The following is a 13,521-nucleotide window of genomic DNA, read 5'->3' on the forward strand; positions in this document are numbered from 1 at the left end:
ATATTGCAACAATTTAAACAAGTATATTCTAGTAATAACTAACATCTTCAGATTTAAAATAATTCCATTAAAACTTAAATCTAAGTTCAAAAATATCCACAAAAGCTAGTATTTCTAACCCTGCAAATAGTTTCCCAGACTCCTTAAGTTGTCAGAAAAGTCTCAAAAATTGTGAATCAAATAAAGTTTTGAAAACTAGTTGAATGAAAATTACAGGGATTTATTGAACCACCAAACATAATATTGACTCTCAAGTTTTAAGTAGATATCATTAAGTTCTCAATATGTTCTCAATATAAAAAAACATGCAACTTCTTATACAGGCTAAGTGTAAGTGCGGAGTGATTTGGTGAACAAAACCAAAAACCAGTCTACTGGTCAGCTTTCCGGTAACAGAGGACTCTACGACAACATTACAACATATTTTTTAAACTAATGAAAAGACTTTTAAAAGGCTTGAAATAAAAACCGGACCTCGAAAGTTATAAAAGTCTGACCTTCCTGGTATAAGATACAAACTATTATTAACACCAGAAATAAAAAGACAACCACAATGAAGAGTACTTTAAACATCGTCGGAACTAACAGATTCTAGAACAATATAAGTTTGGATAATACCTTGATCATTTGAAGAATAAGGTACTTAATTTTTAACAACATGTTATTCTCGACAACGTCATGGCTTATTCTGTGTGACAATTTGCATACACTATCTTTGATTTTTCCAAGGAGTGATGTTATTCAAAATATATCTCCCTGTGGGTGTCCTTATGGTGCACACAAGCAATGATCTATTTTCAAGACTCCCACACCCATCATCAACGCGAAAAGGATATTGGATGGGTAAGCCACCACAACTTGTCCTACAGAGACTGGATTGAGCAGCAACTTTAATAATTAACAAACATGAAAGAGCTGCAAATATACACTTCAATCCAAGCAGTACTTTCTATGTATGCAAGTGGACGAACCACTGGTACACCTTTTTATTATTCCATCCATTTTCAGCCATTAATTTTGGATCTCTTATGTCCATTTCCACAGATAATTGTGTTGAATTGATCCTTCTAAGAGTTATAAGTTGCACTAACTCAAGGAGTATTATTCATTCAAAAAAACTCAGTAGTTTTTGGCTCTCATCTATGGCACCCAAAGCATTCAAGTTCCATGGGGGGTCTATATTCTATCCACCGAGCTAAAGCAGGAAATGAATTTTGTATAGGCAGGTGCCAGAGAGAAGACAATTGAGATAAAAAGAAAACATAAGGACACACTGAAGCAACAATAAGATTTTTATTTTATTTTATAGGGAGCAAGCTAACAGCTTTGGAATAGAATGTAATTCTTACCTCCAATGAGGTAAAACAAAAAAGAACAAGCAACTACCTTCTTTATAATCCTACAATTCAATGCCAACTTATTGTTATAATATAACAATTTTCAAAAACAAGTTACCACTCTTGATGATTCATGTGGGCCTATGGATTGCCATAATCCTAAAGTTTTCAAAATTTTACCATTCCCTACACTTATTTACTCACAATACTACTCCATTCGCATCATCTTGTTGAGAACATCTTGATTTTTCTAATTGGCCAAGGTTTTTGTCTCATTGTATTTCGACCTAAGTCACCTAACATGGAACAATGGGATTCGAGTGTCTCTCATATATTTCTTTGAGTATTTTCTCAAAAAAAAATCCATCAGGAAAAGTAGAATATTTTCTCATTCTAGATTCCTGAGAATTGATACTTTCAAGTATCAGCTTGTACAAAAATATGAATTCATATGACTCCTCAAAAACCACAAAGGACCATATACATATATGGTTTCAGGAAATAGATATTCTGCTAAAAACAGATGTACCTGTTTGTGTCAAGTTACCATTGTTTGATTCTTTTGGCAAACCAAATCCAGCTTCAACCCATTCTGCTTGTTTTGGTAATGTGCATATACTAGCATGTTATGGTAATGAAAACCATTTTTGAAAGAGATAAACCTGAATGCAGCCTTCTTTATTTGCTTGGCAAAATCATCTAATTAACAATGAATATGTATCTCATATTTCATCCATTTTATGACCAAAGAAGAATCCCTGAATATTTGCAACCTCATGATATCCATTACAGCTAAAATAATATGCGAAGAGCCTTCAATTCTGCAAAATTGTTTGTTCGAGTGCCCAGGCAAGCCTTGTACTTGATGAAGTGATCCTTGGAGATACTACTCAGAATTCCATCTTCACCGTTCATATCATGTGGGTCTTGGCTTTTGTACTGTCAATGATGTTTGACTTTCGTAGACACTTTGCATCCTAGATAAAGTCCATAGAGCTTATTGTATATCTGGAAAGTAGGAATTTGGGTTCTTTAAAAAATTTGAGCATTTCTTGACAATGATATACCCTATCAGGTTAAACATGGAATTGCTCTATATTCTCGTAGATCCTTCTCTGGATACAAGTCTTGAAGACATTCTTCCATTGTGAATCCCCTCCAGATATTTATTGTAGTCAATTTCTTGATATGTTTCCACGAATGTGGACCATATGAGTAGTAGATGAATAAATGAGGAATAGATTTTGTTTCCCTTGTACACGACATACAATTACTGAGGCCTTGTCTCCCTCTTTTCTCTGAACTGTCCCAAGTTAGGACCTTTTTCGTAAGTGCTAGATAGAGAAAAAATATTGTTTTCTATGGGTCCTCTATTTTCCAGCTTTATTTTCCAGATTTATAGACCACGACCACATATCATTTAGACCAGTTGGATCAATTAAAGCTTCATATCCCATTTTTGATGTATATATTCTTGTAGCCTTATTATTTGCACACATCAGAGAGTCCTCTTCATCTCAAATTCTAACATGAATTCTTTTCATCTCATTCAAAGACATTCACCAATTTTTAGACTGGGCCGCATCTATGCCCAAATATGGGGTTGATTTCAATTCCTGTTGCCATACATTTGTTGTCAATGGGTCTACAATCTGATGACGTGTATAAATCCCTTTTCATGAACATGGTTTTTGAAATTTGATTTAAGAAATTTTGATCTCCACACCCCATAATAGGATCCAGATCCTATCCTTCCATTTTCCTTGTTACCAACTTACTCAGTTAGAAAATATCCATTCGCAGCAAAACCTAGCACCCAAGCTTCCCACTGACTTCAAAAATTCTTGATAGATTTCCATGGGGACCTTATACAATCCAATATCGATGGATGAGAAATGTATTTCTGGATAATTATAACTCTCCATAGACTTTTGAAAATGCTAATCCAAGTAAATTCTGCAAGCCAACAATATTATCACTCCCAACAATTCACATGGGTTGTTCATTGGCGTAAAATATTTTTAGAGGGTAATAATCTTCGAGGATCCACTGCCTAAGTGTTTTCTATATTTTTTCACACAGAAATATTTTCTCTTTTGTTATTCAAATTTGTTGTAGCTGCCTTTTGGTCTTTTCTGCTGGAAGAACAGTAAATCCATCTATTTGTAGGTATCAAAAAACTGCAGAACTTGTTCATAATCACTGTGTACAATCTGAATGATCTCTAAGAGACTGAGGAGAGTTGTACATCCAGCTACTTGTAGGTATAAAAAAAATACATTCTGACTGAGAATCCTAAGCACCTTTGAAAGCTGAGATTACAATAATAGACACAATGGAGATTATAATAATAGACACAATGCTGAAATTTTCAAAAAGATTTTGAAAATTGAAAAAGATGTCCTCAAATTTGAAATGAATTAAAATTGATGCCTGGAACATAAGCTGATACCTGTGATGCTGAATGCATAGAAACAATTTGTATTGTAGATCTGGAAGATGTATTTGCTCAAGAGGTCAGAATAGCTGAATCTGTGTGATTTTGCTTCTTCTACTCTGTGTTTCCAAGCCTAAGTGTTTTCTATATCTAAATCTTTCTGAAACATTAGTTAGGATAAATCTTGCACTCAAAGATTTTTTTTTTTACCATTCTTAACATTGTCACAACTTGCTTCATGCAAAAACAATGTTGCAATCCAACTCAATGAGTCACATTAAACAATTTGTTCCAATTCCTAAATGTTTTTTATATCTAAAGTTTTTTGAAAAATTAATTATGATAAATCCTACACTCCATGAAATTTAATTTTCTTTACCACTAGTAACATTGTCACAACTTGCTTCATGCAACAACAATGTTTCAATCCAACTCAATGAGTCACATTAAACAATTTTCTCCCATTGAAATAGCACAAACCCTCCAAATGCATCACGACACTAAGAGATTGGAGTCTTACTACATGTTGATTTCAAAAACAAGTTACCACTCTTGATGATTCATGTGGGCCCGTGGATTGCCATAATCCTAAAGTTTTCAAAATTTTACCATTCCCTACACTTATTCACTCCCAATACTGCTCCATTAGCATCAACTTGTTGAGAACATCTTGATTTTTCTAATTGGCCAAGGTTTTGAAAATGCTAATCCAAGTAAATCGTGCAACCCAACAATATTATCACTCCCAACAATTCACATGGGCCTATTCATTTGTATAAAAGATTTTTAGAGGGTAATAATCTTCGAGGATCCACTGCCTAAGTGTTTTCTATATTTTTTCACACAGAAATATTTACTCTTTTGTTATTCAATATTGTTGTAGCTGCCTTTTGGTCTCTTATGCTGGAAGAAGTGTACATCCATCTATATGTAGGTATCAAAAAACTACAGAACTTTCTCTTGTACAATCTGACTGATCTCTAAGAGACTGAGGAGAATTGTACATCCACCTACTTGTAAGTATAAAAACAATACATTCTGACTGAGAATCCTAAGCACTTCTGAAAGGTGAGATTATAGTAATAGACACAATGCAGATTACAGTAATACACACAATGCTGAACTTTTCAAAAAGATTTCGAAAATTGAAAAAGATGTCCTCAAATATGAAATGAATTAAAATTGGTGCGTGGAACATAAGCTGATACCTGTCATGCTGAATGCATAGAAACACTTTGTACTATAGAGCTGGAAAATATAGTTTCCCAAGAGGTCAGAGTAGCTGAATCTTTGTGATTTTTCTTCTCATATTGTGTGTTTCCAAGCCTAAGTGTTTTCTATATCTAAATCTTTCTGAAACATTAATTATGATAAATCCTGCACTCAAAGAAATTTATTGTTTTTACCACTCTTAACATTGTCACAACTTGCTTCATGCAACACCAATGTTGCAATCCAACTCAATGAGTCAAAGTAAACAATTTACTCCAATGCCTAAATGTTTTTTATATCTAAAGTTTTTTGAAACATTAATTATGATAAATCCTACACTCCATGATTTTTATTTTTTTACCACTCGTAACATTGTCACAAATTGCTTCATGCAACAAAATGTTGCAATCCAACTCAATGAGTCACATTAAACAATTTGCTCCTGTTAAAATAGCACAAACCCCCCAAATGCATCACTGCACTAACCCTCTAAATGCACCACTGCACTAAGAGACCAGAGTCTTATTACATGTTGATTTTTGTGAGGTATTCTTTCAATATGATCGGTCCAAGTCATAATTTGTTTTCATGCAAAAGAACAATTCATTCTAACTCTGAATGACATTTTGTTTACTAAATTTTACGAATTTATGCCTTACGGCATTTCCTTTGTAATATTTGTGCTTGATTCTTGTGATGGTGTCACACACACTGTCCCAATTTATGAGGGATACGCTTTGCCTCATGCCATACTCAGACTGGACTTTGCTGGGTGTGATCTGACGGATGCATTGATGAAGATTCTTACAAAACGTGGGCATACCTTCACCACCACCACCACTGAGCGTGAGATTGTCCGAGATATGAAGGAGAAATTAGCCTATGTATCTCTATATTTTGAACAGTAGATGGAGACTGCAAAATCTAGCTCTTCACCGGGAAAGAGCTATGAGCTTCCTGATGGCCAGGTAATCACCATCGGTGCAGAACGATTCAGATGTGCCAAAGTGTTGTTCCATCCATCTTTAATAAGAATGGAAGCAGCTAGAGTCCATGAGACTACTTACAATTCTATTATGAAGTTTGATGTGGATATTCGTAAAGACTTGTATGGGAATATTGTGCTCAGTGGCAGTTCCACAATGTTTCCAGGGATTACAGATCGAATGAGTAAGGAAATTACTTCACTGGCTCCCAATAGCATGAAGATTAATGTGGTGGGACCTTCATAAAGAAAATACAGTGTCTGGATTGGAGGGTCTATTTTTGCTTCTCTCAGTACTTTCCAACATGAATGTAATACAACTATAATTTCCACTCGCTTCATTTTGCATATTGTATCTCGTTTATCACTTCTTAATTTTATCAAGGAAAAAGTTTTGGATTCACATAAAAATATGCACTTGTGATGTGTATTGCAGATGTGGATTTCAAAATCAGAATATGATGAGTCTGGCCCCTCTATTGGTCACAGGAAGTGCTTCTAGAGTTTTGGATGTTTGGTATTTCTATCTAGGAGGAGAACTGGATGCATATGCCTTGTTAGTTTTAGGTTCTATGGAGGACTAGCATTGTAAAGATAGGATTTTTGTGTTTATTTGTGCACTGACTTTCCTGAGTCAGTTTTGGGGCTTGGGTTGTTCATTGCTTTGGATGCATGAAATAATCTGAGCCTATGCTAAAGGATTGCATTGCAATCCTTACATTGGCCAAATTTAAGTTGTGCTGGTATTTTCCACCTTATCATGGTTGATTCATTATATTTTCTTATATATATATATATATATACATATGGATTGGGAAACCTTTAGCATGTGTGAAATGTCTCTGCATGATTGTGATTCAATGATGAGTCATTACCATGCTGTTGAAAACTTTTTGCATGTTTTGTTCTGAATTTCTTCGAAGGCTTGTGGCTTTAAGCATAGTATTTACTATTAAGTCTAACTGAGACTATTTTATTTCAATATTTAGGAGTGACATTGCAGGATGACCACATATGAAAGTTATCTCCACAACCATGAAGACTTAACTTACCTTAGAAATAAAAACTACCATGATATAAAGAGTACGGGTTAAATATGATTCAACAGATAAGAAGTCTACAATACAATATAAGCAGAAATAATGCAGCTATAAATTCTCTATTGATTTTCTGCATCTACTAATATTAAGCTTTTGAATCACAAGTGTCATGAAGTATAAAATAGTTATTATGCTGGACTTATGGAAGTAGATTGGTAAAATATAACCTATGCTAGATCAAGTACCAAGGAGGACACATATAGGGTAATTGCTTAAAAATTGAGTTCCCTTGACACATTGGATCATTCTCTTGGGTGTTTTTAATGTGCTAGATTTGTGGTTCTTCATCACATTGCCAGTAATGGAATATGCCATAGGCCTTCCTTCCTGTATGTGAAACTTGCATCAAGAACATACTGATATCAATGCATATATGTAGTCCCTAAGACAGGGAGGCTAAAAAGTTTATAATTGTCCATAACAGGATCAACACTAACCGCAGAAAAAACATAATACCTTGCACATCCCTTACAAGTTCTTCCCATGAACAGTGTATGCATAGATTGCTACACTACATCAACTAGGTGCCCATTTGACCTCAATGTGAGTATGGATATGATTCATGGATATGGTGCACGTTACCATCCTAGATGTACATCTCTGAGAATCAGCATACTGCTTACCTGCTTGAAATATTTTGGTAACCCCAATATGCGTGGATATAGTCTTACCTCTTAGTTGTGGGCAAAGCCTCACCAAATACACTTTTTGTCCCTAAACATTTCATTTTTGAGAAAAATGTATACGAGAGTGAAACACATCCAGTTATATATTCATGTATCAGGCTTGCTGAGATTTTAATTTCCCTGAACTGATTTCTTAAGTCCTTTTTGTCCTCAAAGAGTAAGCACAAGCATCCACTACTTCTGACAAAACAGAGCAAAACATAGTTATGCTAGGCATGATCTATTTATTGACGTATACGAGAGTGGAACACATTCAGTTATATATTCATGTATGAGGCTTGCTGAGATTTTAATTGCCCTAAACTAATTTCTTATGTCCTTTTTGTCCTCAAAGAGTAAGCACAAGGATCCACTACTTCTGACAAAACAGAGTTGAACATAGTTATGCTAGGCATGATCTATTTATTGACGTATATGAGAGTGAACCACATCCAGTTATATATTCATGTATTAGGCTTGCTGAGATTTTAATTTCCCTGAACTGATTTCTTAAGTCCTTGTTTTCCTCAAAGAGTAAGGCACAAGGATCCACTACTTTTGACAAAACAGAGCTGAACATAGTTATGCTAGGCATGATCTATTTATTAACGTATATGACAGTGAAACACATCTAGTTATATATTCATGTATCAGGCTTGCTAAGATTTTAACTGCCCTGAACTGATTTCTTAAGTCCTTTTTGTCCTCAAAGAGTAAGCACAAGGATCCACTACTTCTGACAAAACAGAGTTGAACATAGTTATGCTAGGAATGATCTATTTATTAACGTATACGAGAGTAAAACACATCCAGTTATATATTCATGTATTAGGCTTGCTGAGATCTTAATTTCCCTGAACTAATTTCTTAAGTCCTTTTTGTCCTCAAAGAGTAAGCACAAGGATCCACTACTTTTGACAAAACAGAGCTGAACATAGTTATGCTAGGCATGATCTATTTATTGACGTATACGAGAGTGAAACACATCCAATTATATATTCATGTATCAGGCTTGCTGATATTTTAATTTCCCTGAACTGATTTCTTAAGTCCTTTTTGTCGTCAAAGAGTAAGCACAAGGATCCACTACTTCTGACAAAACAAAGCTGAACATAGTTATGCTAGGCATGATCTATTTATTGACGTATACGAGAGTGAAACACAACCAGTTATATATTCATGTCTTAGGCTTGTTGAGATTTTAATTTCCCTGAACTGATTTCTTAAGTCCTTTTTGTCCTAAAAGAGTAAGGCACAAGGATCCACTACTTCTGACAAAATAGAGTTGAACATAGTTATGCTAGGCATGATCTATTTATTGACATATACGAGAGTGAAACACATCCAGTTATATATTCATGTATCAGGCTTGCTGAGATTTTAATTGCCCTAAAATGATTTCTTAAGTCCTTTTTGTCCTCAAAGAGTAAGCACAAGGATCCACTACTTTTGACAAAACAGAGTTGAACATAGTTATGCTAGGCATGATCTATTTATTGACATACACGAGAGTGAAATACATCCAGTTATATATTCATGTATCAGGCTTGCTGAGATTTTAATTTCCTTGAACTGATTTCTTAAGTACTTTCTGTCGTCAAAGAGTAAGCACAAAGATCCACTACTTCTGACAAAACAGAGTTGAACATAGTCATGCTAGGCATGATCTATTTATTGACGTATATGAGAGTGAAACACAGCCAGTTATATATTCATGTCTCAAGATTGTTGAGATTTTAATTTCCCTGAACTGATTTCTTAAGTCCTTTTTGTCCTAAAAGATTAAGGCACAAGGATCCACTACTTCTAACAAAACATAGTTGAACATAGTTATGCTAGGCATGATCTATTTATTGACATATACGAGAGTGAAACACATCCAGTTATATATTCATGTATCAGGCTTGCTGAGATTTTAATTGTCCTAAACTAATTTCTCAAGTCCTTTTTGTTCTCAAAGAGTAAGCACAAGGATCCACTAATTCTGACAAAACAGAGCTGAAGATAGTTATGCTAGGCATGATCTATTTATTGACACATATGGGAGTGAAACACATCCAGTTATATATTCATGTATCAAGCTTGCTGAAATTTTAATTGCCCTAAACTCATTTCTTAAGTCTTTTTTGTCCTCAAAGAGTAAGCGCAAGGATCCACTACTTCTGACAAAACAGAGCTGAACATAGTTATGCTAGGCATGATCTATTTATTGATGTATACGAGAGTGAAACACATCCAGTTATATATTCATGTATCAGGCTTGTTGAGATTTTAATTTCCTTGAACTGATTTCTTAATTCCTTTTTGCCCTCAAAGATTAAGTACAAGGATCCACTACTTCTGACAAAATAGAGCTGAACATAGTTATGCTAGGCATGATCTATTTATTGACGTATGCGAGAGTGAAACACATCCAATTATATCTTCATGTATCAGGCTTGCTGAGATTTTAATTTCCCTAAGCTGATTTCTTAAGTCCTTTTTGTCCTCAAAGAGTAAGGCACAAGGGTCCACTACTTCTGACAAAACAGAGCTGAACATAGTTATTCTAGGCATGATCTATTTATTGGCTTGCATAGTGAGAAGAAATCACTTCCCTTTGCATATAGACTGTGCCATATGATCATATGGATATGGAAGCTTGGTCAACGGTGTGAAACTTCTTATTCCCCACTTGTCACTAGTAATGGCACCCAATTGAGGTAAATTGAATGCGTTTTGTAGTGCCCACTCTAGTTTCCTGACCTTAATATGACATTATCTTAGACACTTTATTCTTTGAGGACCTCAGATTGAGGATCTGGACACATGACACTATTATTAGCGATTGAGATATTCATGGTTGTGATGTTTATGAATGCTTTCCATTGATATTATGATAGCATGAATGGTTATGTATCTTATCTATCAGTATTCTGATGATTGCAACATTAAATAGTTAAGTTGGTCTCTATTTGAATTTATGATGAGGGTAGTAAAGAATATGTATGCGCTCTACTAAAAACACAATGATGATAAATTTGATGGATAGGTATATTTCTACGATGTTACGATGTTGATAGCTTAATGAATATGTATGTTTCCATTGATGATTATTGATGATAGCCATGAGGGATGTGTTCCCTATGTTACCTACTTCCTTTAGTTCAGACTTACAATGGACAATGATGTGAATGACCAGGAATTGTTAATGATGCTATTATGATAATGACTAACATTGAGAAACCTTGTTACTGATGATTATTGAGTATGGCAGGAAACCATCAGAGGCACTCGCATATGACATGTCGATGACACCTGGTTTGATGAAAATTCATATTATTTTATCTTTTAAAGTCTAAGTCGATCTTGAAATCTGCCATATATGTTTAACTATATTCTGATGATATGTTAATGGTTGCAGGCACAGATTAGTTGCTTGACCGAATGACCCACATATGGGTGATGGGGTTGTACAAGTGGATGGAACTACATGGGAGGGGTGGGACAGAGTCCCTGATCTCACCCACTAGCACTCCCGCCGTGACTTGGGCTGGAAGGGTTGAAACACCTTCGCCTTGAAGATCACGATGCCATGAGGGCAGGTCCCAAAGTTGGGTCGCTCATGAGGAGTTTACTGGGGGGCGCGCATCAAGGCAGATTCCTTGATCCCCGGCACCATTAGTCTCACTATAGCAGGCAACATAAGAGATGATAGTGGTCTATGACGTTGCACTATACTTTCCCCTCGTAGTCACTGGATGCTTGAAGGGCAAGTGGTGTGGCACCCTTGGAACTTTAGGGCAAATTATTGAAGGGCATGACCAACTTGGCACCCTTGGCATCACAATTAAACTATTAGGTGTGGCACCCTTGGAACTTCTAGAGAAGTTCTTGAAGGGCACAACCAAGCTTGGCACCCTTGGAATCATTAAAAATAAATAATAATAAATAAATATAAGTAAGGAATGAAAACTAGGTAAAGTTACATCAAGGGTAAATGATGATTAGAAACCAAGGTAATTAAATCAAAAATAAAACTTGGAATAAGGAGGATCATAGAAAGAAATAAAATAGAGTACCTTAAAAACTCTACCCTTCCCATGTTGGAAAATACTAAGAAGATTATGTGGTTTAATTAGGTAAAAGGGGAAAGAGGGACATAATTGTAAGGAAAGATTAATCGTAAACTAATTAAACCTAATTAAGAAAAGAAGAATGTGAATTAAAATAAGAATAATAAATTAAATTTAGAGAAATGTAAAGAACCTCCAGCTGGCAACAAACAACATAAGAATATCCATCTAAGAGCTAACCTGAGTTAAATTAGGGAGTAAATAGGGGATCAAATCTTGACTCATTAATTGACTTTAAGTAATGAACACAAATTAAGGAATAAAAAGGGGGAATAAAGAGACAACTAGGAGAAGAAATAGGAATCTTGTTGAGGTGAGGAAAATATTGGTTTTAAATAAAAATTTAAGTAAATAATTTTGGGAGACCCTTGATGTGAGAATGACACATGGGTGGGTGAATAATCAAGCTATTGAATTATAAAAAAATAATTAATTATGCATGACATGACAAGTGTCACCTATGGGGACTCCTATAAAAGAAGGGGCAATCCATGGGAGAAGGGACTTTTGGGGGAACCCTATTGTTGGATGGATGAGATGATGTTAGAGCAGTGATTACGAAACTATAGTGAGTTTGGTGAGGTAGAGAATTTTAGAGAGGGGACTCTTGAGCCAAGGAGTGCTCTCCTCTACCAGCTCGTGCATTCCTCCATTTTACAACCCCATTGCAGCTCGGGGGTCCGCGGGGAATAAGAGTACCCAAGGAGTAGGATGGGAGGTTAACTAGTGGGTCTTCACATTCGGATCAAGTACGTCGTCATTCACTTGCGGAGGTGACCGGAAACAAGGGAATACCAGTAACAACAGAGCAAGCAGAGTCTTGTCTTATGGTGAACGGTACATGTGTATTGCAATATTATTTTGTATGATTGCTTTATGGTCTTAGTTAAATGTATGTAAATTTTATCATATGTTCAGTGAAATGAATTTTAGGAATGTGTTAGACAGTGCTGTTTAAATTTGAATTCCCAACGTTTTTCTTCTAGTTGTATTTTATTGTGAATTATTTAAAAAAAAAAGGTATACAGTATAGAAAAGGTCCTTACACTTGGTATCAGAGCCATGTTGAACCCTTGATACCTATGGGCCCATGCATGCATGGCTAGTTTTGTTAAATAATATGATAAAAATCTCTAACTAATGTGACTAACTCCGACCTCCTCCTTCGTTTATCCCTTGCAAGGAATTTTAAAGAATCTCTGCTCACGCATTCGTCAACTTTAGTTGTTGCCCTGTTTCTTCCCTTGAAATTCTATCCGCCGGAGAAATCTAAAACATCTCTGTTTAAATTTCACGAATTTTGGCCTTTTTCTTCTTCAATAGCCTAAAATTCCATGGAATTTTTTAGAAACGCTGTTTAATTTCATAAATTCTGTTTTGCTTTGTTTTTATCCCCTGAAATTCCAAACGCTGTGGAAGTTTGTTGAATTTTGCTTAAACTCCAACTGCTGGGGCACTATAATAATGCTTTCTATACCAGAGTGGGCGACATTAGCAATTCCAAGTTTAACCAGCTCGAAATCGACTTTTTCTTCCGTCTCGCTTTCCGATTGAATGTCACGGCTAAAGTATTTGAACGCTATTGTTTGCACTTGGAGAAGGAAATGCTCGTAGGTGCAGCGAATCGAACTCATCGCATGTTATAGGAGGGGTTCCAACAAACAACCATT

The 13,521-nt window shown here is 35.4% G+C and overlaps 1 pseudogene; it reads left to right on the forward strand.

Moving 5' to 3' along the window:
- Positions 1 to 906: 906 nt before the first annotated feature.
- On the forward strand, positions 907 to 6,473 carry LOC149170304 (actin-7 pseudogene; annotated as a pseudogene).
- Positions 6,474 to 13,521: the final 7,048 nt, after the last annotated feature.

This window comes from Pinus tabuliformis, chromosome 4_2, assembly GCF_031772625.1.
Source record: "Pinus tabuliformis cultivar Carrire ecotype Pingquan chromosome 4_2, CPIR1, whole genome shotgun sequence".
NCBI classification, from domain to species: domain Eukaryota; kingdom Viridiplantae; phylum Streptophyta; class Pinopsida; order Pinales; family Pinaceae; genus Pinus; species Pinus tabuliformis.